The sequence below is a fragment of the Scyliorhinus canicula genome, chromosome 14 (assembly GCF_902713615.1).
Source record: "Scyliorhinus canicula chromosome 14, sScyCan1.1, whole genome shotgun sequence".
Lineage (NCBI taxonomy): Eukaryota > Metazoa > Chordata > Chondrichthyes > Carcharhiniformes > Scyliorhinidae > Scyliorhinus > Scyliorhinus canicula.
This window is the reverse complement of record NC_052159.1, coordinates 41,997,002-42,021,443: the sequence shown is the minus strand read 5'-3', so window position 1 is coordinate 42,021,443 and position 24,442 is coordinate 41,997,002. Positions and strand designations below refer to the sequence as shown.

Below are 24,442 nucleotides of genomic sequence, written 5' to 3'. Positions count from 1 at the left end.
AAACGACATATGCCATGGCAATCCCTGCTTATGAAAAAATGTGTCAACTGTAATGACAGGCAGGAATCATTTTGCAGCCCCGTGTTGTGCAAGAAAACGGCCTGAACAAACAAAGAGTATCAGTGCCATGATGAGGCGTGTCTAGAGAACACATTCTTTGTAGACGTGGTCTCCAGCGAAGACAAGGAGACTCAAGTTATATCTGACAGAAGTATATGTGTACCAATGAAAGAAAAAGTCAAGGTGGAGGGAGAGAAAAAAGATTAAGAAAAGGAGGAGCCAATAGGAATTCCAGAATTCTGGTTTTCAAGGATGTGGATTTGCTCAGTGACATGAAACAGGAGCTTGATGAGCCCATACTAAAGCTTTCTCTTATACCGTGATGCACCTTGTCTCACTGAACTCTGGTTTCCACACAGGTGATTTCAAATTCTGCCTTCAAACACACACACTTTCAAATGTTCTTTTCAACAATGCTTTCTCTCAGTTGTTCGTATTAAAAGAAACTAATCCACGGTTTCCAAACTACTCTTTCAAACAAAGTTTCTGCTCCACTTTTAACGAGGAATCCAGCATCCAGGTTTAATATCTCCCACTTTAGGATTTATTTGTCTTGACTGCTGCACAAACTCTTCACAGGTTTTAACTATTGATTCTCAGACTGCATTAAGATCGCACCAAATTTTTGAAATGCCTCTGAAATCTTTCTCACTTTAAATCTAATTATTGCAACTGTCTCTTTAACTCAGAACACTTTACCTGCTTTTCTCTTGAATTCTCCTGACCAGTACCTTGTTCAGCTTCTTGGTCTCTGTTCTCTTAGCTTCAGTCTTCGAGGATGTTCTTTCTGTCTCAATTCCCAAGTTATCTGGACTTTATCTAGTTCTATGGGAACTCAGCCTCTTTGCAGCCTCCTTGTCCTGGCAAAGTTCAGAGATGTTCACTCCCCAGTGTTCTATCTTCAACTGCAAATGAATTTGACTAAAACTAAACTCGAATGCTTTTGTACCTTAAGCAATGAACTCAAGCCTTTGCTAGTCTGTATTTACTCTTCATGCCAAAAAGTCTCTGAGAACAGATTGGACTGAAACCAAAAGCCCCACACATAAATGCACCTTTGTTCAGCAGGGATCTATCTATAGATTTCCCCTTCCTTACACAAAAAATAAATTCCTTAAAACTGCGTTTGTTTTCTTAACAATGCCATCATCCAATTTCACCCCAACCTCAGTTCATCTGCTGGCAAACACCTCATTCAAGCTTGCGTTTAACTCAGTTCAGCTAGACAACTAGTTTGTGATGCTGAGCAAGACCATTAGCTTGGGTTCAATTCCTCTACTGGCTGAAGTTATTCATGAAGGCTTGCCTTCTCAACCTTGCCCCTTATCTGGTGTTGAATCAAGTTAAATCACCAATGATCGGCTCTCCCCCTCAAAGAGGAAAGCAGTCTATGAATATCTAGGACTATGGCGACTTTATCTCCAGATTCAATCATATCCTAATTCACACCAAGGTCTGCTTCCCTCTGTTTGGTTTAATACAGCAGCATGCTTCAATTCCCGTACCAGCCTCCCCGAACAGGCGCCAGAATGTGGCGACGAGGGGCTTTTCACAGTAACTTCATTGAAGCCTACTTGTGACAATAAGCGATTTTCATTTAATTTACATTGAATCCCAGTCTGGTAACACCTCAATTTTAAAATTCTCATCCTAATCTTCAACTCTTTCCTATCTCTGTACCCTCCACCAGCGTTGTAACTCTTTGGAGGCCTCAGCAGTCTTCCATTTCTGGACTCTTGATGGGTATGTCTTCTATAGTCCAGGCCCAAAGCGCTGAAATTTCCTCCCCAAACTTTTCTACCTCTTTCTCCTCCAGTCGATGAAAAGAAAATCTACCTCTTTGAGCAAGCAACTGTCTGAATCAAAGACTCTTTCCTTCCATGGCTTGGTTCCAAATGTTGTTTGATAATGCTCCAGTGAAGCACCTTGGGACGTTTTGCTATGCTAGCGCTATATAATAAATTGTTCTTGTTATAGAGAGAAACAGGCATCCCTTGCAGCAAACAATAACTTTTGGTGTTAACAATGGCAGAAAACTGATAACAGGAAATCGATGTGGTTAAAAGGAAGAATTAACAATTTTTTAAATAGTTAGATTATATAATTATACAAAGCATGTGTGCAAGTTAACATTCTGACAAGAACATGCTGACTGGAGCTAGAATTCTCACAACCAGTAGCAGAGTGGCATAGTGGCTAGTACTGCAGTCTCAGGGCACTGAGGTCCCATGTTCGATCCTGGTTCTGGGTCACTGTGTGGAGTTTGCACATTCTCCCCGTGTTTGCGTGGGTTTCACCTCCACAACACAAAGATGTGCAAGGTAGGTGATTTGAACATACATAATCTAAATTTATTTTAAGAATTCTCACAACCACAGCGTTGTTTAGACTTCACTCGTGTTCAAATTGAGAACTTATTCTACAGCAAATCACCAAGATATGTCATGTTTCCACCGATGTAGTACGCGTTTTCATTTTATAATCTTACAAAATGTGAAGATTTGGAGGATTCCAGAATGCGAATAATCCCATCAACATCGCGAAGAATACCTTTGTATCAAATGGGAGCACTGTACTGGGATTTATTTGTATTATGAGCTTGTAATACCTTTTCTCCGACGTTTGGAGATGCTCTTGCTTCAATTTTCCAGCAATGACTGGGGCGAGTCGTGAAGTTCCTTCGGCTAAACTTTTATTAATGCTGCACCACACAAGAAAATAACATGAATGCCCGCCACGACGGGGAATAATGCGGGCGGCGTTTATTTAATAAAAAAATATCTATATTTAAATTTCACCTCAGGGACTCCATCCCGATTGATAGCCCCGAATGAAGCTGTGATTCTGTTGACTGGGAAGGATTTTGCTGTATTTCAGTTCACACACACAGGGATAGAGAGAGAAGACGGCTGTTGTCGGCCTGACCCACCCCCCTCTCTCTATTGCACTCTCTGTGTTGCGGGGGAGGGGGTTGCCTCTCCTCTCTTTACTGTGGGGGTTAGGGTATTTTTTTTGGGGGGGGGGGGGGGGGGGGTTGGTTGGTTTGATTGATGTGTTGACAGTGACGCCCTCCTTCCCCCGCTCTCCGTCCATTGGTGCAGCCGGAGACAAATTGGCGCCATTTTGAAGCGTTCCGGGGGCTGGTGGCAGCGGCGCGGTGAGGATTGGACTGGACCGGTCTGGGTCGGGTCGGAGCGGGGCTTGGAGCTGGCACCGGGAGGGGGGCTTCCACACGCACACACGGGTGAGGATCGACAACATTTTCCGCGTGTTTTTTTTTTGGTTGTTGCGCGCGTGTGTTTTGTCTTTGGTGTGTCGGCCGTCCCTCTCTGCCGTGTGGTGTTGGGCGGCTCGATTGGCTTTCAATGCGTGTCCGCCTTTACTGTGTGTTTCTCTCTCTCTCCCCTTCCCCTACTAACTCGGCGATGCTTTTCGCTGCTGTGGTTTTGTTTTCGGTGATCGGGAAAGTGTTCCTGGACACTATACCGGGCGAGGTAAGGAAAGGTCTTTGGGTTCTACTGGAAGTCCTGGTGCGAGATTATAATTTTCGTGTGTGGCTTTGTGGGTGGGGGAGTTAAAATATTGAACGTGGTGATATTTTGAAGTCTGGTTCATGGGTCCTTTTCTTCCCCGACCCCGAGAGGGTCGAGTGTTTGCAGGCTCACGGGGCCTGCTTTCGCTCTCGTGTTTTGCTTTGGCCTAGAACTTGACGTATTTGAGCTCGTCCACATATTTATGTTCCATCCACCCCAAACCGTATTCGACCGGGGGGGGGGGGGGGGCTGTACAGTGTGTTGTTTAAGCAGTTGGGTATTGGACGTGTTGCGTTGTAGATGACCATTTGCATCCAAAATTGAATCTGGTCGAGTTGTTACCGTAACTGAATTCACTCCATGCTGGCTGACGTTGTTCTGGTTAAAATACTGTAAACCAAGGGAGTGGGAACCATGGCATTCCTGTCATTTCGGTAACCAGCAGCCGCTGAGAATCCAGAATGGTAACAGGTTTTGATGCTTGAGTACCTTCTCCCTTGATATTCAAAAGGCTACATTTTGGGTTATTTTTGAACAAGTTGTATGATATGTTGACTTTTAAAAATGCTCTTCTGACATTACACTGATTTTTCATAGCTAATGCATATGTATCATTTTGAGAGTCAAGCAAATTGCTGTTTCTTAAATTTAAAAAAAGGTCTGTGCCTTAATTGAAATATGTTGAATCAAGCTTTTAAATATCATGTTCTTCAGCTTGATGTCTAATATTTGTGAATAATTGTTCTAAAAGGAGGAATATTAATCTTTTTGGACCAAAGCAAAAAAAATTCTAAACAAATCAATCACAGCTGTTAACTTTAGATTTGCTGGGCTTTTGTGATGGTGTTGCAGGTTGTGCCTTCATATGTTCACAAAGCAGAATTGATATTTAAGAGTTTTTTTTTTAATAGGAACATCAGAACAAAGTGCAGGACTAGGCTACTTGATCCTTTTGAACTTGTTCTGCTACTTCAGTAGGAACATGGCTTTTTCTCTACCTCAGCTCTCCTTTATCCCCATGTCCATTGATTTCCTTTTTATCCAAACATCTATTTGGCTCTGGTCCAGCAAATTCCAAAAATTTGCAACCCTTTGATTGGGGGAAGTCTCTCATCATTTCCGTTGTAAAATGCTGACTTCTTAATCTGAGACTGGATTCTCCAAGCAGGGGAAGCATCTTTCCACTTAAACTGCCAGGTATGAAATACACTATGACATGTATTTAACAAAATTTTGTTTCTGAGATGACTGGTCCTAGACCTTAGTCAACATCCTCTCAGAGGATAATTCTACTCATCTTATCCTTTTTCCCCCAATTCCAGAAACCAGAAGAGTGAACCTTTGTTGCACTCCCTCTGAAGCAAATGTGTCCTCCTTTAAGTAAGGAGATCAAAACTGTGTAGTTTTGCTCTTGGTGTGGTCTTTCCAGGACCAAATGTAATTGTAGGTAGTAACAATTACACTTGTGCTACAAATGTTCTAACAAAGGCTAATATTTGCTAAATTTTTTGCTCTGCTTGAATTTTAACTTTGATTCATGTACAGGGCAACCTGGCCCCCCCTGAATATCAATGCTTCCCAGTCTTTCAACATTCAAAAAAATTCCACTAATTTTTTCCTCCCAAAATAACTTCACACTTCACAACTTTGTATTCCATGTGCCATGTTCTTGTCTACATCCTTTTGTGGTATCTTTGCCCATTTATCAGTTTATTTCCCCACTATAGTTTTGTATCATCAACCAATTTATTACCTTCGGTCCCCTCATATCATTGATATTGATGATAAATAGTTGAGGCCCAAGCACCGATCCTTGTGATATCTCATTTGTTACAGTCTGTGAACCTAAAAAAGCCTTGTTTATTCCTGATCTCTGTCGTCTGTCTGTGGGCTGATCCCCAATTCGTATTAATGTAAGAGTCTCTTTGTGTGGTACCTTTTTATTGGATTATTTCTGAAAATCCAAATACACACCCTTTTCTCCAAATACACATCCATCTCTATCATGATTTTACATTATCAAAAAACTAGCAGATTTCACAAAAACTAATGCTGTTTCGTAAATCTGTGTTGACTGCCTAATTGTTGACTGCCTCATCATATTATGATTTTTCAAGTATCCTATTACCAATAATAGACTTCAGTATTTTTTTTCTGCTGCTGATGTTGGGCTAACTGGCCTTCAGTTCCTTTTCTTTCTCTCTCTCCCTCCCTCCTTCAATAACAAGGTTATGTTTGCTATCTTTCACTCTGTGGGGGCTGTTCCGGAATCCTGAAAGATCACAAGCAGTACATCCGCTCTTTTGAGAACCTAGGATGCAGTCCATCAAGTCCAGGGTATTTGTTGGTTTCAGTTCCATCATTTTCCCCAATACTACCTATTTACTTGTATTTGAATTCCTCGTTCTTGCTGAATCCTTTGTTCTCCACTGTTTCCAGAATGTTTGGTGTTGCTTGCCTTCAAGTACAGATACAAAGTATTTGTTTTAATGTCATTGCCATTCCTTGCTTGACGTTAGAATTTTTCCCGTCTCTGGCTGTAAAGGACTGACATTTACTTTTGTTGATTTCTTCCCTTTGTTTTCACGTACTGCAGAAACTTTTACAATCTTTTACGTCTCTTGCTGGCTTGTTCCCACATTCTGTTTTCTTTCAATTGTTGAATCGTAAAGCCCTTCCAAAATGCTAATGGTTAATGTTCTAAGCTGTCTATCGTACTATCTCTTCTTAGAGAATGAGTCCGTTCTCTCGCTCGAATGGATTGTTCCCGTACCAGCCTCCCCGGACAGGTGCCGGAATGTGGCGACTAGGGGCTTTTCACAGTAACTTCATTGAAGCCGACTCGTGACAATAAGCGATTTTCATTTTTCACCTATACTTCCAACCAGAAGCCTAGCCAAAGATTGGCAAATCGTGAGTGAGAAGAAAGGGCCTTGAAGTGGTTTCATTTAGTTCAACAGACAGGCACTTCAGTGGAGTCGATACAGAGTAATCTGCAGATGATTTCCAAAACAGTTGGAAGTTAACAAAAACACACAATGGAAATTGACTGCTGGCGAATCAGCACTTTTTGACGGTATGAGAATTGGAGCATTTCACTTAGCATCAGGGCAGGTACCAGATGCTGTTAAGGGGCTGTTTAGCACAATGCTAAATCGGTGAAAGCACACCAAGCAGGCCAGCAGCACGGTTCGATTCCCGTAACAGCCTCCCCGGACAGGCGCCGGAATGTGGCGACTAGGGGCTTTTCACAGTAACTTCATTTGAAGCCTACTCGTGACAATAAGCGATTTTCATTTCATTTTTTTCATTTCAGATGCAGTTAAAACTTTCTTCACTTTATCTCCATAACATGACTTAACTCCACCCATAGGTGCTACCTATGTTATATTCATCCCAAAATAACTAGTGGAGTATCTTTAAATGCAACAGGGTTGTTGTTTTGAAGTTGGTGAATTCAAGCCATGCCACCAGACCTAAGCATGTAATCTCATCTGTTGGTTTGGTCGCACTGATGCAGTTCTGCCTTGTGGTATGTAGCTATGCCCCGATTAGTTGCAGTATTTGCTGATGTAGCAACAGTGTCAATAATTTAAAAGTAACTCATTGTCTGCAGAAGTTCTTTGCGATGTTCTGAGGATGTGAAAACTTTTATTTAACAAGGGGCAGCACGGTAGCACTGTGGATAGCACAATTGCTTCACAGCTCCAGGGTCCCAGGTTCGATTCCGGCTTGGGTCACTGTCTGTGCGGAGTCTGCACATCCTCCCTGTGCGCGCGTGGGTTTCCTCCGGGTGCTCCGGTTTCCTCCCACAGTCCAAAGATGTGCAGGTTAGGTGGGTTGGCCATGCTAAATTGCCCTTGGTGTCCAAAATTGCCCTTAGTGTTGGTTGGGTTTACTGGGTTAGGGGGATAGGGTGCTCTTTCCAAGAGCCGGTGCAGACTCGATGGGCCGAATGGCCTCCTTCTGCACTGTAAATTCTAAGACCAAAACTGAAGCCAAGTTCATTTTATGAGATAAATAGTGCAGTGAAGATGAGGTGATAATGAACTGGACTGAAACTGATCAAACTCATTTTGGATTCTTAAATCTGTCTAACGTTTCCCATTTAATTTGGACTAGAGCATGATTCAAATGTAGATTTGAGGTCAAACATTACTTTTTGGTTTGCTTTTATTTTAACCCTTAACCTGCAGCTCGTTTGTGCTGGGAGTAGGTGTTGACATTTTGGGTATGCAGTGACAATGTGGACCCTGTTCTGTTGCTGGTTTGTTAGTGGTCTTTGTGAATTCAAAGTCCTGTGGAAATGTCGAGATAAAATGTCACAATGACTTGTTAACCTTGGTGATTCATAGTTCAACTGTTGCTCAGTCATAGCTTTACATGGTAAGACAATAAACTTCAATTTTGTGTTTTAGCAGCCTGTAAGCTGATGAATAGCTTTTCATTTTTTAACACCCATTTTGTACTGCAAATAGATTATTATTTAAAATAATTTGTATTATTTTAAAATCCCTAATCCTTATTTTTGTCATGAGGTAGAGATGGTTTAAAAATCTTGCTGAATTTATAAAATACTGCAGATGCTGGAAAGTTGAAACAAAAACTGAGACTCGGGTAGCATATATAACAAGATAAAAGTTTAAATGTAACTCAAGGGGGCATGAGTGTTTTGTGCTTACTGCATTTCATGTTAATGTGCCACGAGTAACTAGCATGTTTCAAAGTGGGTAGGATTAAGTGCATGCAATTATTATTTAACTTTTTCTGAATTATCCAGGAATATGAAAACTACAGCAACAACTTTCATTTTATAAAATACTTTTTACATTATAAAACATCCAAAGTGCTTCAGAAGAATGTTTTGAAACTGTAGCACTGAGCCACATAAGGAGAAAGTAGAATATGCAAGAGTTGGGGTTTAAGGCGAGGCAGAAAAATGAGGTGATATGATTCTGGCTTGAAATTCCAGAGCTTCGGACCTTGATAGCTATGCCTTCCGTACCAATGATAGAATAATTGGGGATGCACAGTAGACTGATATTTTGGAGGGTTGAAGGGAGAATGAGGCAGTTGAGTAATTTGACAGCCATGATTAGTATTTTATAACAAAAGCATTGCTGGAATAAGAGCCAATAGGTAGGTGAGCTTGAATGGGACTTGGTGTGGGTTAGGATATGGGCAAGAAAGTTTTTGAGAGAGTTCAAGTTTATCTGAGATTTCAAATTAGATACATTTCAAAAATATCATTTAAGGTGCATCATATGAGTAATTTGAGTTATATAGTTGCAAAGGTGTGCTAGCCCTGGGCTTTCCTCCTCTTGTGTGTTTTGGATGAATTGCTAGAGAATGATGATGATGGTGATTAATCAACAGTGCTAATAGCACAGTGGTTAGCATGGTTGCTTCACAGTGTCAGGGTCCCAGGTTCAATTCCCGGCTTGGGTCATTGTCTGTGCGGAGTCTGCACGTTGTCCCTGTATCTGCATGGGTTTCCCACGGGTGCTCCGGTTTCCTCCCACAAGTCCTGAAAGACGTGCTGCTGGGTAATTTGGACAGTCTGAATAGTGTCCCCTATGGTAAATTTCTGAATGCAACACAGCTGTGCAGTTTGCTGGGGTACATTGCCTAAAGTGCTTGAGAGCCAGTAAATTACATTCTAAGTTAAAACGGTAACTACATTTGGAAAGTGTAGAAGCCATTTAAACATGGCAAGGCCCCACAAAAATCTGTTGATGATCAGATCTGTTCAAGTGATATTGGCAGAGGAATAAATATTAACCAGAACTAGAAGGGTTTTTGGTATTTGTCTAGCAATTCCCTTTTCTATTTTGTATGTATTTGTTTATTTGGAGTCATCGAGTCATTGTTACCGTTATCTTTAAATAAAGGTGTAGCGAGAGCTAGTCACTCCTTTAAGAAAAGAGGGCTGCAGAAGAACATGACATGGCACTCTGAGTCAATACTGTCTCTCAACTGGATATTCCTATTTACAGGTGTATATTAATAGCTGTGTATGAGAACACTTGGCAGAATATTGATGTAACTTGACCTTTTCACCAAATTGCAGATTGTTTGGCACTGGAAGTGCTTGATTAATTTGTTTACTTACCAGCATATCCATTTAATAGAAACGCATTTTGAAACATGGTAGTGTGCTGACCAAATAAAAATTGTTTTCCGACTGTTTTTAGGCGCAAGGGAACAAATTAAATAATCCACCTTGTTTGCTGGTTGTCTTGCATTGGACATGCACAGATCCATGCTGTCAAGGATTTTGCAGTTTAATATATGATGTGCCTTAGTTCATGGTAGGAGGGAAGTGAATTTGGATTAAGCAAATTACATAATGAACAAAATCTCTCCATGTTAAGTTTGGTAAATTGATCAAAAAACATTTGGACAAGTTGATTTACCAATCATACGACTGATTTTTGACCGCAAAATGGGAATAATTTATTTAGAATTATTTTCAGGAAAAATGGTTGCTACTTATGTTTTTTGTGCATATTAAGAGCTTGTCAAGTATGGAGAAAATTATTACATCCCAGTTTCTGAGAATTGTACTTGTGTTGTTTAATGCTGTCATTCAACTGCTTGGCCTGCCGATTGCTGTCATCTGTGGTTGTAATTACCCCTGTGTTGATTGTCCCAACCAGGAATGTATACAATAAAGTGCGCATTATCACTAAATTGAATGCAACAAAGCTAGACTTTTCTATTCGGTTAGGGTATTATTAAGTATGAGACTGACGATGCAACTTTATGAGGACATGGGAAATGTAGAGTTTGGCTGCAATATACGTTAAAATGACTGGTCCTTTTGAAATTTCCTGTTTTCAAAGCTGCTAGATTTACTATTATGGAAGAAGATATTGAAAGTATGGTATTTGATGTTTGCATGAAATCATTTTTTGTTGTTAAATGTTTGTGCTAATCCAAGGTCAGGGCTGTTGGTGCTGGGGAATGAACTACGTCCACTTTTTACATCCACTCGATATCAGCCACTTCTCGATCAACTGTCAGCACAAACCAGCAATTCATAGATATCATAGAAGTTACAGTGCAGAAGGAGGCCATTCGGCCCATCGAGTCTGCACCGGCTCTTGGAAAGAGCACCCTACCCAAGGTCAACACCTCCCCCTATCCCAGTAACCCCACGCAACACTAAGGGCAATTTTGGATACTAAGGGCAATTTATCATGGCCAATCCACCTAACCCGCACATCTTTGGACTGTGGGAGGAAACCGGAGCACCTGGAGGAAACCCTCGCACACACGGGGAGTATGTGTAGACTCCGCACAGACAGTGACCCAAGCCGGAATCAAACCTGGGAGACTGGAGCTATGAAGCCATTGTGCTATCCACAATGCTACCGTGCTGCCCTGGTAGATTTTTCTACATTTAGTCTTCTGGAAGCTTTTCGTGGGATTTGCCAATTGATGGTCAGATTTCTCCTCCCCCATTTCTTCTAAAGAGACTGGGTTGAACTTCCAATTCATTGCTCTTCAGTGCTTAACATCGGCGAGAAGGAAAAAAATCAAATCCGTCTATCTTCGGCTGAACTGAGAACGAGTCCTGTCCGTGAATGTTACTGCTTACACATTGATGGAAATAAAAATGATGTGCAGATGCCGGCATTGGACTGGGGTGAGCACAGTAAGAAGTCTTACAACACCAGGTTAAAGTCCCACAGGTTTGTTTCAAAAACTAGCTTTCGGAGCACTGCTCCTTCCTCGGGTGAATGAAGAGGTATGTTCCAGAAATCCAAAGATGCCAGACAATGCTTAGAATGCGAGCATTTGCAGGTAATTAAGTCTTTACGGATCCAGAGATATGGGGTAACCCCAAGAGCTGTGAATTGTCTAAAGGCAGGACAGTTGGTAGGATTTTGCAAGTCCAGGCCAAATGGTGGGGGATGAATGTAATGCGATATGAATCCCAGGTCCCTGTTGAGGCCGTACTCCTGTGTGCGAAACTTGGCTATAAGTTTCTGTTCTGCGTTGTCACGCGTCCCGAAGGCCGCCCTGGAGAACGCTTACCTGGAGATCAGAGGCTGAATGCCCTTGACTGCTGAAGTGTTCCCCGAGTGGAAGGAAACATTCCTGCCTGGTGATTGTTGCGCGATGCCCGTTCATTCGTTGTTGCAGCGCCTGCATGGTCTCGCCAATGTACCACACTTTGGGACATCCTTTCCTGCAGCGTATGAGGTAGACAACGTTGGCCGAGTCACACAAGTATGTACCACGTACCTGGTGGGTGGTGTTCTCGCGTGTAATGGTGGTATCCATGGCGATGATCTGGCACATCTTGCAGAGATTGCCATGGCAGGGTTGTGTGGTGTCGTGGTTGCTGTTCTGAAGGCTGGGTAGTTTGCTGCAAACAATGGTTTGTTTGAGATTGCGCGGTTGAGAAGGCAAGTAGTGGGGGTGTGGGGTTGACCGTGGCAATCATCAATGTGTTGAAGGCTGCGAAGAAGATGTTGTAGTTTCTCCGCTCCGGGAAAGTACTGGATGCCGCAGGGTACTCTGTCGGTTGTAACTGTGTTTGTCTTCTTAGGAGGTCGGTGCGGTTTTTCTTTGCTGTGGCGTGTTGGAACTGTCGATCGATGAGTCGAGCGCCATATCCCGTTCGTACGAGGGCATCTTTCAGCATATGTAGCTGTCTGTTATGCTCGTCTGAGCAGATCCTGTGTATATGGAGGGCTTGTCCATAGGGGATGGCTTCTTTAATTTGTTTAGGGTGGAAGTTGGAGAAGTGGAGCATAGTGAGGTTATCCGTGAGCTTGCAGTAAAGCAAATTGCTGAGGTGACCGTCCTTGATGGAGATGAGTGTGTCCAAGAATGCAACTGATTTTGGAGAGTAGTCCATGGTGAGTCTGATGGTGGGATGGAATTTATTGATGTCATCGTGTAGCCGTTTCAGTGATTCTTCGCCGTGGGTCCAAAGGAAAAAAATGTAATCGATATATCTGGTGTATAACATCGGTTGAAGGTCCTGTGTGGTGAGGAGGTCTTGTTCAAGCTTGTGCACGAAGATGTTGGCATATTGAGGTGTGAATTTGGTCCCCATGTCTGTTCCGTGCATCTGGATGAAGAACTTGTTGTCGAAGGTGAAGACGTTGTGATGCAGAATAACATCCAAGGCGGCCTTCAGGACGCGCAACAACGCGGAATCGCCGAGCAGAAACTTATAGCCAAGTTCCGCACACAGGAGTACGGCCTCAACAGAGACCTGGGATTCATATCGCATTACATTCATCCCCCGCCATTTGGCCTGGACTTGCGAGATCCTACCAACAGTTCTGGCTTGAGACAATTCACACCTCTTTAACCTAGGATTACCCCATCTCTGGATCTGTAAAGACTTAATCACCTGCTCATGCTCTCATTCTAAGCATTGTCTGATGGTGGACACTTACTTCCACTGTGCATCAGTGGTGGAGTGAGTGAATATGTAGTGTTGTGGATTGGGTGCCAGTCAAGTGGGCTGTCTGTCCTGAATGGTGTTGCTGGAGTTGCCCTTCAATTGCATTCCTCCTGACTTGTGTCTTGTAGATGGTCAACAGACTTTGGGGAGTCAGGAGATGAATTACTTGGTTAAGAATTCTCTGCTTTTGACTTCTAATGTCTGGGACAGGGGATGAGGTTGTGGGTGGCTGCTGCTGCCTCAATTAGTAGAGGCAAATTTTCATTACCTTGGGATACAGGTGATGTGGAGTTGGGCCCAGTTGCACAAGTCTAATTTGGCACGGTTGGTGAAAGGAATGAAGTCTGACTTGGGTGGGATGTCCTACCATTGTTGTTGGGTCATCTGATCCAGATGGTAAAAAATGACACTATCTTTGTACCCAAGTCCCTTTTCTTGAGTAAGGTTAATGCGATGATTTTAAAGTTGTGTGTGTGTGGGGGGGGGGGGGGGGGGGGGGGAAAAGAGATTCCGTAGGCAGACTATTGCTGGCACCCCTTCCATTCTCACCGGCCAGGTACTCCACTGGCCCAGTGGTATTACATGGTATTAGCGTTGAGGGTATGAAACCTGTCCCGGCAGCATTTTAGAATGGAAGACCTGTTTCTGTGGGCGCTGATTTGAGACAATCGAGGGTTTACCCTGGCAGGGTTGGATGCAGGTTCCAAGGTGGGGATAGAATGTTTTGGGGATTTATTTGTCGGAGGGAACATACAGTTGCTGAAGGGAAATGGTTTCAGATATCTGCAGGTTTGGAACTTCATGAGGAAGGAGGTGCCCATGAAGAGAGAGCATCCCAGTGGAGAAGGTCAGGTATAAATGAGGAGTCGCTGATTGGGGGGCTGGAGTATGGAGTGAGGCTTTGAGGAGGGTTAATGCGTCCATGTCGTGTGCAATACTCTTCTCGTACAGTTCAAAGTGGTACATAGGGCCCACGTGATGTGTCCAGGATGATGTTGCTTCTTTTCAGGAGTGGAGGATAGGTGTTGGCAGTGTGCAGGAAGCCGGCGAACCATGTCCATATGTTTTTGGCATGTCCGAGGTTGAGGGGGTTTTGGGTGTGATTTGCAGATATAATGTCAAAGATTTTTTGTAATTCGCTCTGAGTCTGGAGGTGGCAATATTTGGAATGTTGGAGAATCTTGGATGCGGGTGGGGAGCGAGGCCGACATATTGGCCTTTGCCTCCCTGATGGCCCGGAGACAAGTTTGTTGTGCTGACGGGATTCGGAGCCAACCGAGTCTGGGGGTATGTGTAAGCAATTTGGGAGGCAATTTGCAATTCGAGAAAATCAGGTTTGCCATCAGGGGAGGGGTTCACCTCCTAGGCGGAAGCTGTTCATTGACTTCAAGAAGTATTGAGATGGACGGATGGGGGCGGGGGTCTTTTTTCTGTTCAGATTGGGTTAAAAGTTCAAAGGCGGGGGGGGGGGGGGCGTGTAGAGAGAGAGCAGGAAAAGAGGCAGGTGCCGGGATGGCAGCGGGCAGAGTGAGGGAGATTGGGGGTGGGTGACGCTGTTGGTTTTTGTTTTTTCGTGTATGTATTTGAAAAGGCCTCCAACGAAAGGTTTTTTTAAAGAAAAAGATTTCCAATTTTCATATTGTAAAGCATCTGCTACCTGTATCCTTGCTGACCGACATTGGCTCCCTCGTCACCAAATGCCACCCACTTAAAACTGTCCAATCTTGTGTATAATCCCTTTTTCTGGCCTGAAAGAACCCAGTCTTCCACCCCTGCTGACCCTTTCTCCAGCATCTTGCCAACCCCTGCATTTACCCCAATGTTGGAGATGGTGTTATTTCGGCCTGGTGTTACTCCTGTTATTCCGTGCCCATTTTGAGTCCTTCCTTTAAAACTAACTTCTTTTAGACAACATTTTGATAACCTCTTCTAATACACTAAAAGTTAAAAGCAAGTTTTTGCTGGAGTTATGTGATGACTTTCACTCACTGAAAATTATCATCTCCCTGCTAATGGCTCTGCAGCATTGCATAGAGGAGAAAGTGAACTTTATTATTGAAGTGATCCATCACAACAAGTTAATGTTTGGCACAGGCACAACGTTGATGAGTTATTTTCATGGTTACCAGTAATCTTGATGTGACTGACTGACAAGTGCTTGAGCTTGGCTCAAGAACTTGACCTTTATTGGCTAACCAAACAACCTGTTTATATTTAAAAACCTGTCTGCATATTTAATTCCTTCGGGACATTTGGAACTTTGTATATTCTAGTGCCATCTTCAAGTTGAGTTGATCTCTTGTTGAGAGGTGGCGAGAATTTTGCTTTTGTATACTGCTGACCACAAGGAAACCACCTTTTCATTTGTGTTATTTTGACGAGCGGTGCAAGGTTCAGAAGTCAGAATTAATTATTAAGTTTGGTAAAATCCAAGCTGTATACTGGCCATTGCATTTTTATTGAGAAATGTAATACCGCACCTGGAGAAACCTGGTTGTCCTAGGGCAATAGAACTTAATGCAACACTCGTAGTGGCACACTGGTTAGCACTGCTGCCAGAATGAGGGAGATTGGGGTGGGTGACGCTGTTGGTTTTTGTTTTTTCTTGTATATATTTGAAAATGCCTCCAACAAAAAGTTTTAAAAAAAAATTGCAATTTTCATATTAGTGTGTGGAGTTTGCAATTTCTTTCCTCTGGGTGCTCTAGTTTCCTCCTCCCACAGTCCAAGCATATGTAGGTTAGGTGGATTGGCCATGCTAAATTACCCTTTAGTGCACGTGGATGTACATGGATGGTTAGGCTGTGGGGATGGGCAGAGTGTTGCAGACACGATAGGCCTCTGGCACTGTCGGAGCACTGTGGCTCTTTGTAATGCCTTATGCTCTTTGTAATGCCATATTTTCAGAAGCCTTTTGTGAAATTTACTTTTGCACCACAGTGATTCATAGAATTTACAGTGCAGAAGGAGGCCATTCAGCCCATCGAGTCTGCACCGGCTCTTGGAAAGAGCACCCTACCCAAGGTCAGCAACTCCACCCTATCCCCATAACCCAGTAACCCCACCCAACACTAAGGACAATTTTGGACACTAAGGGCAATTTATCATGGCCAATCCACCTAACCTGCACATCTTTGGACTGTGGGAGGAAACCGGAGCACCCGGAGGAAACCCACGCACACATGGGGAGGATGTGCAGACTCCGCACAGACAGTGACCCAAGCCGGAATCGAACCTGGGACCCTGGAGCTGTGAAGCGATTGTGCTATCCACAATGCTACCGTGCTGCTATTCAAATAGCATTTATATAATTTCATATAGTCTGCATGGGTGTCGGACAAGTTTGGTTGTCCAGTGACTCAGCACCGTGACAGTTTCTTTTCTGCCATCCTGGCTTTGGATTAATAAAAATGGTGACCATGCTGCTCACATAGTTCATCTGGCTGCATTGGATTATTTTCCAATGGAACAAATAATGAATTTTTCCAAATCGCTATCTCTTTAAATGTTCCCCCAATGGAACTTTAACTACTTGGCCCACTTCATTTCCAATTTCGGGTTCAACAGTGCATCCTTTCTTGTTGGACTGGACACACAATTTGCCTGTGCACAATCTAGGAACTTTTACGTCTTGTCCCAGTCTGCATTTGGGTAATTAAATTCTCCCATTATAACTACTCTAATGTTTGCATCTCTATTTGTAATATCTCTGCAGATTTGTTCTTCTACATCCTTCTCAATAGCTGGTAGTCTCCAGGTTCTTGGATTAGCGCCATTCTCTGGCCCTGCTAAACAATGTAATTGCACCCTTATTGTTTGGCTCTGGCCAAATACATTCAGTCCTTGAACCCTGTGGGACATCCTCCTTTTCTCCAGTGCTGCAATGCTCTCCTTAACCAGCCACTCTCCCACTTTCCTATCTTTTCTGAACACCTTGTGCCCAGGAATATTTTACACCCCATCCTGCCCTACCTTGAGCCAGGTTTCTGTTATCACCACAAACATCATCATATTTCCACAATGCAATCTGTGCCCATAACCCAATCTTAGTTACACACAGTAACCCTGATTTAGTTGTTTTTCTTTCTCCCCTTCTCCTCTATGTAATAATAATCTTTATTATTGTCACCAGTAGGCTTACATTAACTGCAATGAAGAAAATCCCCTAGTCACCGCACTTCGGCGCCTGTTTGGGGTAAACAGAGGGATAATTCACAATGTCCAATGCCCCCTAACAGCACGTCTTTCGGACTTGAGAGGAAACCCATGCTGACACTGGGAGCGCATGCAGACTCTGCATAGACCAGGGGTGGGCAAACTTTTCCGTGCAAGGGCCACATTCAGAAATTCACAATTTTAAAGAGCTGCATAGTATATTAAGTAAAATAATTAATATTTAAAATAGCCAAAATAAAAGGTTTTTAAAGAAAAAAAAGCAATTAATTTTTATTAATTAATATTTTAAAGTAGAAACTTCACAGGAAACACATGTTGTGCCGAGCAATGATCACCCTACTCAAGTCAACGTATCCACCCTATACCAGTAACCCAACAGCCCCCCCCCATTAACCTTAAAATTAAAAAAAAAAGATTAAAAATTTTTTTTTTTAATGACTTGATCTTGGTGGGCCGCATAAAGACCTTTGGCGGGCCGCATGCGGCCCGCGGGCCGTAGTTTGCCCACCCCTGGCATAGACAGTGACACATTCTCTAGTGCTTTCTGTCTTTCCCAGTATTTTGTGCATCTTGTTAGTCCGCTCTAATATTTCCCCTTGGTCCCCACAACCCTGCCCGATGGCACTAGCAAAATGCCCTGCAGATAACTCGCCTCAGCTCTGTTCAGATGCAACCTGTCTGGCTTGCACAGGTGTCATCTTCAGAGCCAACCCCAGGAATCACACATTTCCCTTATCCTCATCCTCCTATTTCTGTACTCCCTTTCACGTGACACTGGGAATAATCAGGAGATTACTAAATTTGAGAAACTGCTTGCTAATTTTCCACTTGGCTCCCTAAATTCTAATTGCAGGAGCCCAACCCCTTCCTAACTAAGTCATTGGTACCAAATGTAGACAATGACTTCTGGCTGTCTATAGCTGCTCTGTGACATCCTTGGCCTGACATCCAGGGAGGCAACATCCAATCCTGGAATCGCTTCCTACTGCTGCAGAAATGCCAGTCTGTTCCCCAACTAACTAATTCCTTATCACTATTGTTGTTCCCTTCTTCTTTGCCTTCTGTACAGCTAAGCTGCCCATGGTGCCACAAACCTGGTTCTGAGTGCACTCCTTTAAAGAACCAACTCATTTCTGAGCATGACCCCAGGGACCTCCTGAACTACCTGCCTAGTTATTTTGGACTATGTCACTCATTCCTCCTCCGCCTCCAGGTCCTTAAGCTGCGGTGTGATCACGTCTGACATTATCCATGTAACTCTCAGCCTTGGAGATGCACCATAGTGACTCCAGCCACCATTTGAGCTCTGGTTCTCCAGAGTCTGCAGCTGACAGCACCTCTTACACATTTTGGTTGTTTCGGACACCGGTAACGTCCATTCTGTGGCACTTATTTCAGGGCAAGCGTCCCACTTGACTGAATTGCCTGACCATGTCTTAACTTCACTACTTGTGCAACTCTATTCTTATTCTATTTTGCATTCTCTATTACCATACCATATTGACCCTAACTTCTGGACACTCACTGAGCACTTCTGGCCAAACTGTGACGTCTCTGTTTTTGTTCTCCCCCTTTGCTGCCTCACAGCAGCTGAAATACACCCATATGTTTGGCCCTTCTCCTGCAGCAGGAAAAGACCACTTTTCCGGTCTGTATTGCTCTGGATGAAGTCTCCCTTGCTGATCGTGTGCCACTTACTGATCTATAATATATTAAATGCTGATTATAGTGCCGGTTGAGTGTGTGAGGGCAGAGAGGGCACTTGTATGCCAGTGGAGAAAGCTGAGATAATTGTCAAGAATTCAAGAATTATCTTGCCCTGTATAACATTGCATTGTATTATGGCTCCTCCATAGTAAGGGCTGAACATCTACAGGAACAGGTGTCTCCTTCAGAGCACAAAAACATCCAGTTTAATTTGGAGGAACAGTGAGCATGGGAGAGACAGAATCTGAGAGGAGCTATGCACACTGTTACTCTAATCCCAGATTCTGCACCTCCTGACTTTTTAAAAATATAAATTTTAGAGTACCCAATTCATTTTTTCCAATTAAGGGGCAATTTAGCGTGTTCAATCCACCTACCTTGCGCATCTTTGGGTTGTGGGGGCGAAACCCACGCAAACACGAGGGAGAATGTGCAAACTCCGCACGGACAGTGAACCGGAGCCGGGATCGAACCTGGGACCTCGGCGCTGTGAGACTGCAGTGCTACCACTGCACCATCCTGCTGCACTACCTTCCTTACTCTTGCAGCTCCTTCAGACACTGAATTTATAATTGGAGGAGTAGCAAACAAAACAAAATGCTCTTCAGAAAGAGCAGAACCTCGGATGTTGGAGGCAATTGATTGCGGTATTTTTTTATACAGCCCTTTTCAGTTACTACTTTTTTTAAATAGAGGGGGCAGCTGCTGTTTCTGGCAGCTGCCAAGGAGTAGACATTTTGGTGAGGTGGGTCTTTTATTATCACAGAATTGTGAGAAGTTCTTATTGTTTATGGAATAAAATGGACAGTAGTAACATGGATACATTGGCTAAGTAATAGAAAACAAGTGAGTAATGATTAATGAATATTTTTTGGGCTGGAGGAAGATTTGTAGTGAGTTCCCAGGGGTCGATATTGGGACATTTTTTTTTTCTTTTCCTGATATAGATTGATTTAGATTTTGGTATGTAGGAGATAACTGTCCTCTTGCTGTTTTACAATGCTTCTGACAAACATAGCCGTATTTTTGGAATGGGCAGACAGGTGGCAGATGAAGTTAAAAGTTCAATGCAGAGAACTGAGGTGATTAATTTTGGTAGGAAGAACCTGGGAGAGACTATACAAAATTAAGGGTACAACTGGGTGCGCACGAGCAGTGCAACCTGGGTGTATATGTGCGCAAGGCATTGAAGTGGCAGGACAGGTGGTGAGGGTGGTGAGGGTGAGAGTAAGTTAATAAGGCATACAATATCCTTGCTGATCTTGTACAAGATGCAATTTAAATCTCACCTGGAATGCTGTGTATGTATTTCAGGTGGCAGATTGGTGAAGGATGTGAACTCATTGGAGAAGGTTGCAGAAGAGGTTTACAATGGTTCCAGGGATGAGAAACTTCAGTTATGAGGGTAGATTAGAGAGGTGATAGTGAGGAAGGATAGTGAACAGGAGGGTATGGAAGTGATTTGCAAATGAGAGAGTGGTTGAGTCTGGAATGCACTGTTGGACCGTGTGGTGGATGTAGGTTCAATTGAGACAATCAAGAAGACATTTGGATAATTATTGAAACCAAGGTTAAGGGCCTAATGGACTGGTACACTGTGTAACTATTGTGTGATTTATAAGTAAACAATCCCCTGGCCCACCCCTTTCTCAGTTGCAACAAATCACCTATTCCAATATAAAAGGTCTCTACATTGAGAACCAGATCTGTGCGTGTTGGTGATGGAGAGAGGATGTGTGGTTTTATTTATCTACCAACTGTCTTTTTCCATCTTCAAAATCTCCTCCTGAATCTGGCTTTCAAGTTTGCAAGCTATTGGCGGAACAATGATAACCAAACCTAAAGAAACTATTGAATTATTTTTCCATGACTTTCTTCTTCCTTTTAAATTTAAATTATTTTGGTGATGTTTGGGGTAGAAATCGGGAGAAATCTTTAAAAAAAAAATATATATAGTTTTTGGTTTTGTTCCATTTGGGATGTTTATTTTTACATCTGCTTAAAGATGCCGATGCCTGTTTTATAAACTATTGTGTTGTGCATGTTGTTTGCTTTTCAAAAACATGTGTTTATGCTCAATACAGTTGGAATTTCAATAAATCCAGAAGAACCTGACCTTCAAGGCCTTGAATTGGCTTCAGGAGAATGGTAGGGAAGGTTACAGGCAGTGAATGAGTGAATTGTTGTTGGATTCTTGGCTACCTGCCCAGCACCGAGTCTCTCCTTAATATCCTTTTAATTGAAGCATGGAGCAAATTTTCAAAATCTTGTTTCAAGCACCGTTTGATGCCTGACTTAAAATCTTTAGGCTGGATTTACCAAGAACAAAGAACACTACAGCACATGAACAGGCCCTTTGGCCCTCCCAAGTGTGTGCTGGTCATGTGTCCTATCTAGACCAACCGCCTGTATCCTTCTGTGACCCGTCTGTTCATGTGTAACCCTTATGAAAATCTCTAAAAGGCCCATGCATGGGGATATGTTTTACCCCTGTTTGATTCAAAGTGTTGTAAAGTACTTAATTGGTTGTGAAAAGTTTTGGGAATGGCACAATATAGCTGGTAGTTTAGTGGTATTATCACTGGACTAGTAATCAAGAGCATTAGGTCTCTGGGGACAAAGATTCTAATCGCACCACGTCAGATGGTGGAATTTGAATTCCATCAATAAAAATCTGGATGTAAAGGCTAATGATGACCATGAAACCCGTGGTGATTTGTTGTAAAAACCCACCTGGTTTACTGTCCTTCAGAGAAGGAAACTTGCCACCTGGCTAAAATATGACCCAATGTAGTCTGAAATGGCCTCACAAGCTAATCCGTTGTAGCAAATAAGGAAGGAAGCCGAATGGGGTGCTTGACATTTACCTAGCCATCGGGAACACCAACAATGGCATACAGCTGGGAAGGAGTTGCCCTGGGAGTCCTTCATATCCACTCCAGACCCCACGGAGCCTCATGTCATCTGGTCAAACATGGGCAAGGAAACCTGCAGATTCATCTGTATTTCTCTAGGTTGAACGTCATTTGGAGGAAGCATGAAGGGTGCAGAATATACTCTGGATGGCAGGCATCACTGTTCATTAGCAAGACTGGCTCAGTAGAACAACTACTAATGGACCTGGCTGAGTCCTAAAGGACATAGCTGCTAGACTGGGTCTGCGGCAGGTGGTGAAGGAACCAACCAGAGGGAAAAACATAATTGATCTAACCTGCCTGCCACTGATGCATCTGTCCATGACTATATCGGTAGGAGTGACCACTGCACATGCCTTGTGGAGATTAAATCCCAGCTTCATATTCGGGATACAGTCTATTCTGTTATGTGGCACTACCACTGTGCAAATGGGACACAGGGGGGAATGCCAGGAGCAGCACCAGGCATACCTATGAGGTGCCATCCTGGTGAAGCTACAACACAGGGCTATTAGCATGCCAAACAACAGCAGCAAGGGATAGACAGCTAAGCAATTCCTCTACCAACTGATCGGACGAGCTCTAATCCTGTCGACGTTTTTCCATGAATGACGGTGGACAATTGGAACTCTCAAGAAATGAGGGGCCTCCACAAATATCTGCATCCTTCAATGATAAGGAAACCTGGCACACCAGTGCAAATGATGATGCTGAAGCATTTGCAAAATGCTTCAACCAGAAGTGCTGAGTGGATGTTCCATCTCGGTCTCCTCTGGAGGACCCCAGCATAGAATTTCTACAGTGCAGAAGTAGGCCATTTGGCCCATCAGGTCTACACTGACTCTCTGAAAGAGCACCCTACCTAGGCCCACTTACCCGCCCTGTTTGGATTTTATTTATTGTCCTGTGTACTGAGGTACAGTGAAATGTTTTGTTCTGCGTACAGTCAGGCAGATAATTCCATACATGAAAAAAGCGTATGACACACGTAAATACATGGACACAGACGTCAGGTGAAGCATATGGAATGTAATACTACTCATTGGAGAAGATGTGTGGAGAGTTTAGTCAGTCCACAAGGGGGTCATTCAAGAGTCTGGTAACTGAAGAAGAAGCTGTTTTTGAACCTGTTAGTGTGTCTTTTCAGACCTGCTAGATGGAAGAGAGAATAAGCTGAGTGGGAGGGATCTTTGATTATGCTGTCCGCTTTTTCAAGGCAGTGAGAGGTGATGACAGAGTCTATGGTTCGGAGGCGGGTTTGTGTGATGGACTAGGCTGTGTTCACGACTCTCTGTTGTAATTTCTTCTTTGTCTTGGGCCGAGCAGTTGCCATACCAGGCTGTGATGCAACCAGATAGGATGCTTTCTTTAATATATTTGTGATAATGTGGACATGCCAAATTTCTTGAGGTCGAGGCGCTGCTGTGCTTTCTTGGTCGTAGCATCAACGTGGTGGACCAGGACAGATTGGTGGTATGCACACCAAGGAATTTGAAGCTGTCAACTATCTCCATCTTGGGACTTCCGGTGGCTGTGATGGATCAGTAAGCCACACATCTGGGAGCTCCCGTTTTAAAGAGATTTTTCGGCTCTTTTGAGAGTCCAAAATGGAAATTTTTCGACGTCTCCTGGTGGGGGAAGGTGTGCTGAACGACTTTCCCTGCAGTCCATGACTCGAACTCGGAGTGGAAAGGGGGAAAAAACAGCAGCAGCTCCTCAGAAAAAACGGGGGAAGGGATCCAAGATGGCCGCCGACAGAGCTCCAGAGGAATGGAGACTCTGGGCCCAGGAACAACAAACTGATCTCCTGCGCTGCTTTAAAGAATTCAAGGATGAAGTACTGAGCTCTCTGCAGGAAACGAACAGAAGGCTGTCAGAGATTCAGTCCACCCAGGGTGCTGCCATCAAGAAGTTGCAGACGCAGGCCATTGAACGAGAGGAGGAGGCCGTGGTCCTCGTGAGTAAGGTGGAGGGGCACGAAGCACTCCACAAGAAGTGGCAGGAACGCTTTGAGGAGCTGGATCACCGCATGAGGCGGAAAAACCTGCGGATCTTGGGCCTTGCAGAGGGGCTGGAGGGATCGGACCTGACAGCCTATGTGGCTGTAATGCTGAATTCGCTAGTGGGGGCCGGATCTCTCCATCTGCCCTTGGAGCTGGTGGGAGCGCACAGGGTGCTGGCCAGGAGGCCCAAGGAAGATGAACCCCCGCGTGCGGTGCTGGTGAGGTTCCACCGGTTCAGTGATCGGGAGTGCGTGCTGCGCTGGGCCAAGAAGGTGAAGAGCAGCAATTGGGAGAATGGGGTAGTGCGGATCTACCAGGATTGGAGTGCGGAGGTGGCTAAGCGGCGGTCCGGATTTAATCGGACGAAAGACGTGCTTTATAGAAAAAAGATCAAGTTCGGAATATTGCCGCCCGCGCGCCTGTGGGTAACTTATTCGGACCGGCATTATTATTTCGATTCCCCGGAGGAGGCGTGGGCCTTCGTGCGGACGGAGAAGCTGGACTTGAACTAGGGGTTGGGGGTTGCGAGGTCGGCTGTAAGATATTAGTGCTGGATTCTGCTGTTGCTGTGTTCTCTTTTTCTTCTGTTGTTTTCTTCTTGTTTTAGTACTTTTGCAA

General features: G+C 43.8%; 1 protein-coding gene across 4 annotated transcripts in view; it reads left to right on the top strand.

Annotated features, from left to right (window-relative positions):
• The first annotated feature begins 3,165 nt into the window (after positions 1–3,165).
• The window catches only part of pds5b (PDS5 cohesin associated factor B), a 251,107-nt gene continuing 229,830 nt past the window's right edge, over positions 3,166–24,442 (top strand). For 2 of the 4 annotated variants that reach the window (XM_038818808.1, XM_038818811.1), the window contains exon 1: positions 3,168–3,304. The gene's annotated coding sequence lies outside the window, so the exon portion shown is untranslated. Of the gene's footprint in view, positions 3,305–3,415; positions 3,555–24,442 lie in introns of those variants that run through there. The other 2 variants (XR_005463249.1, XM_038818809.1) reach the window with 2 other exon arrangements.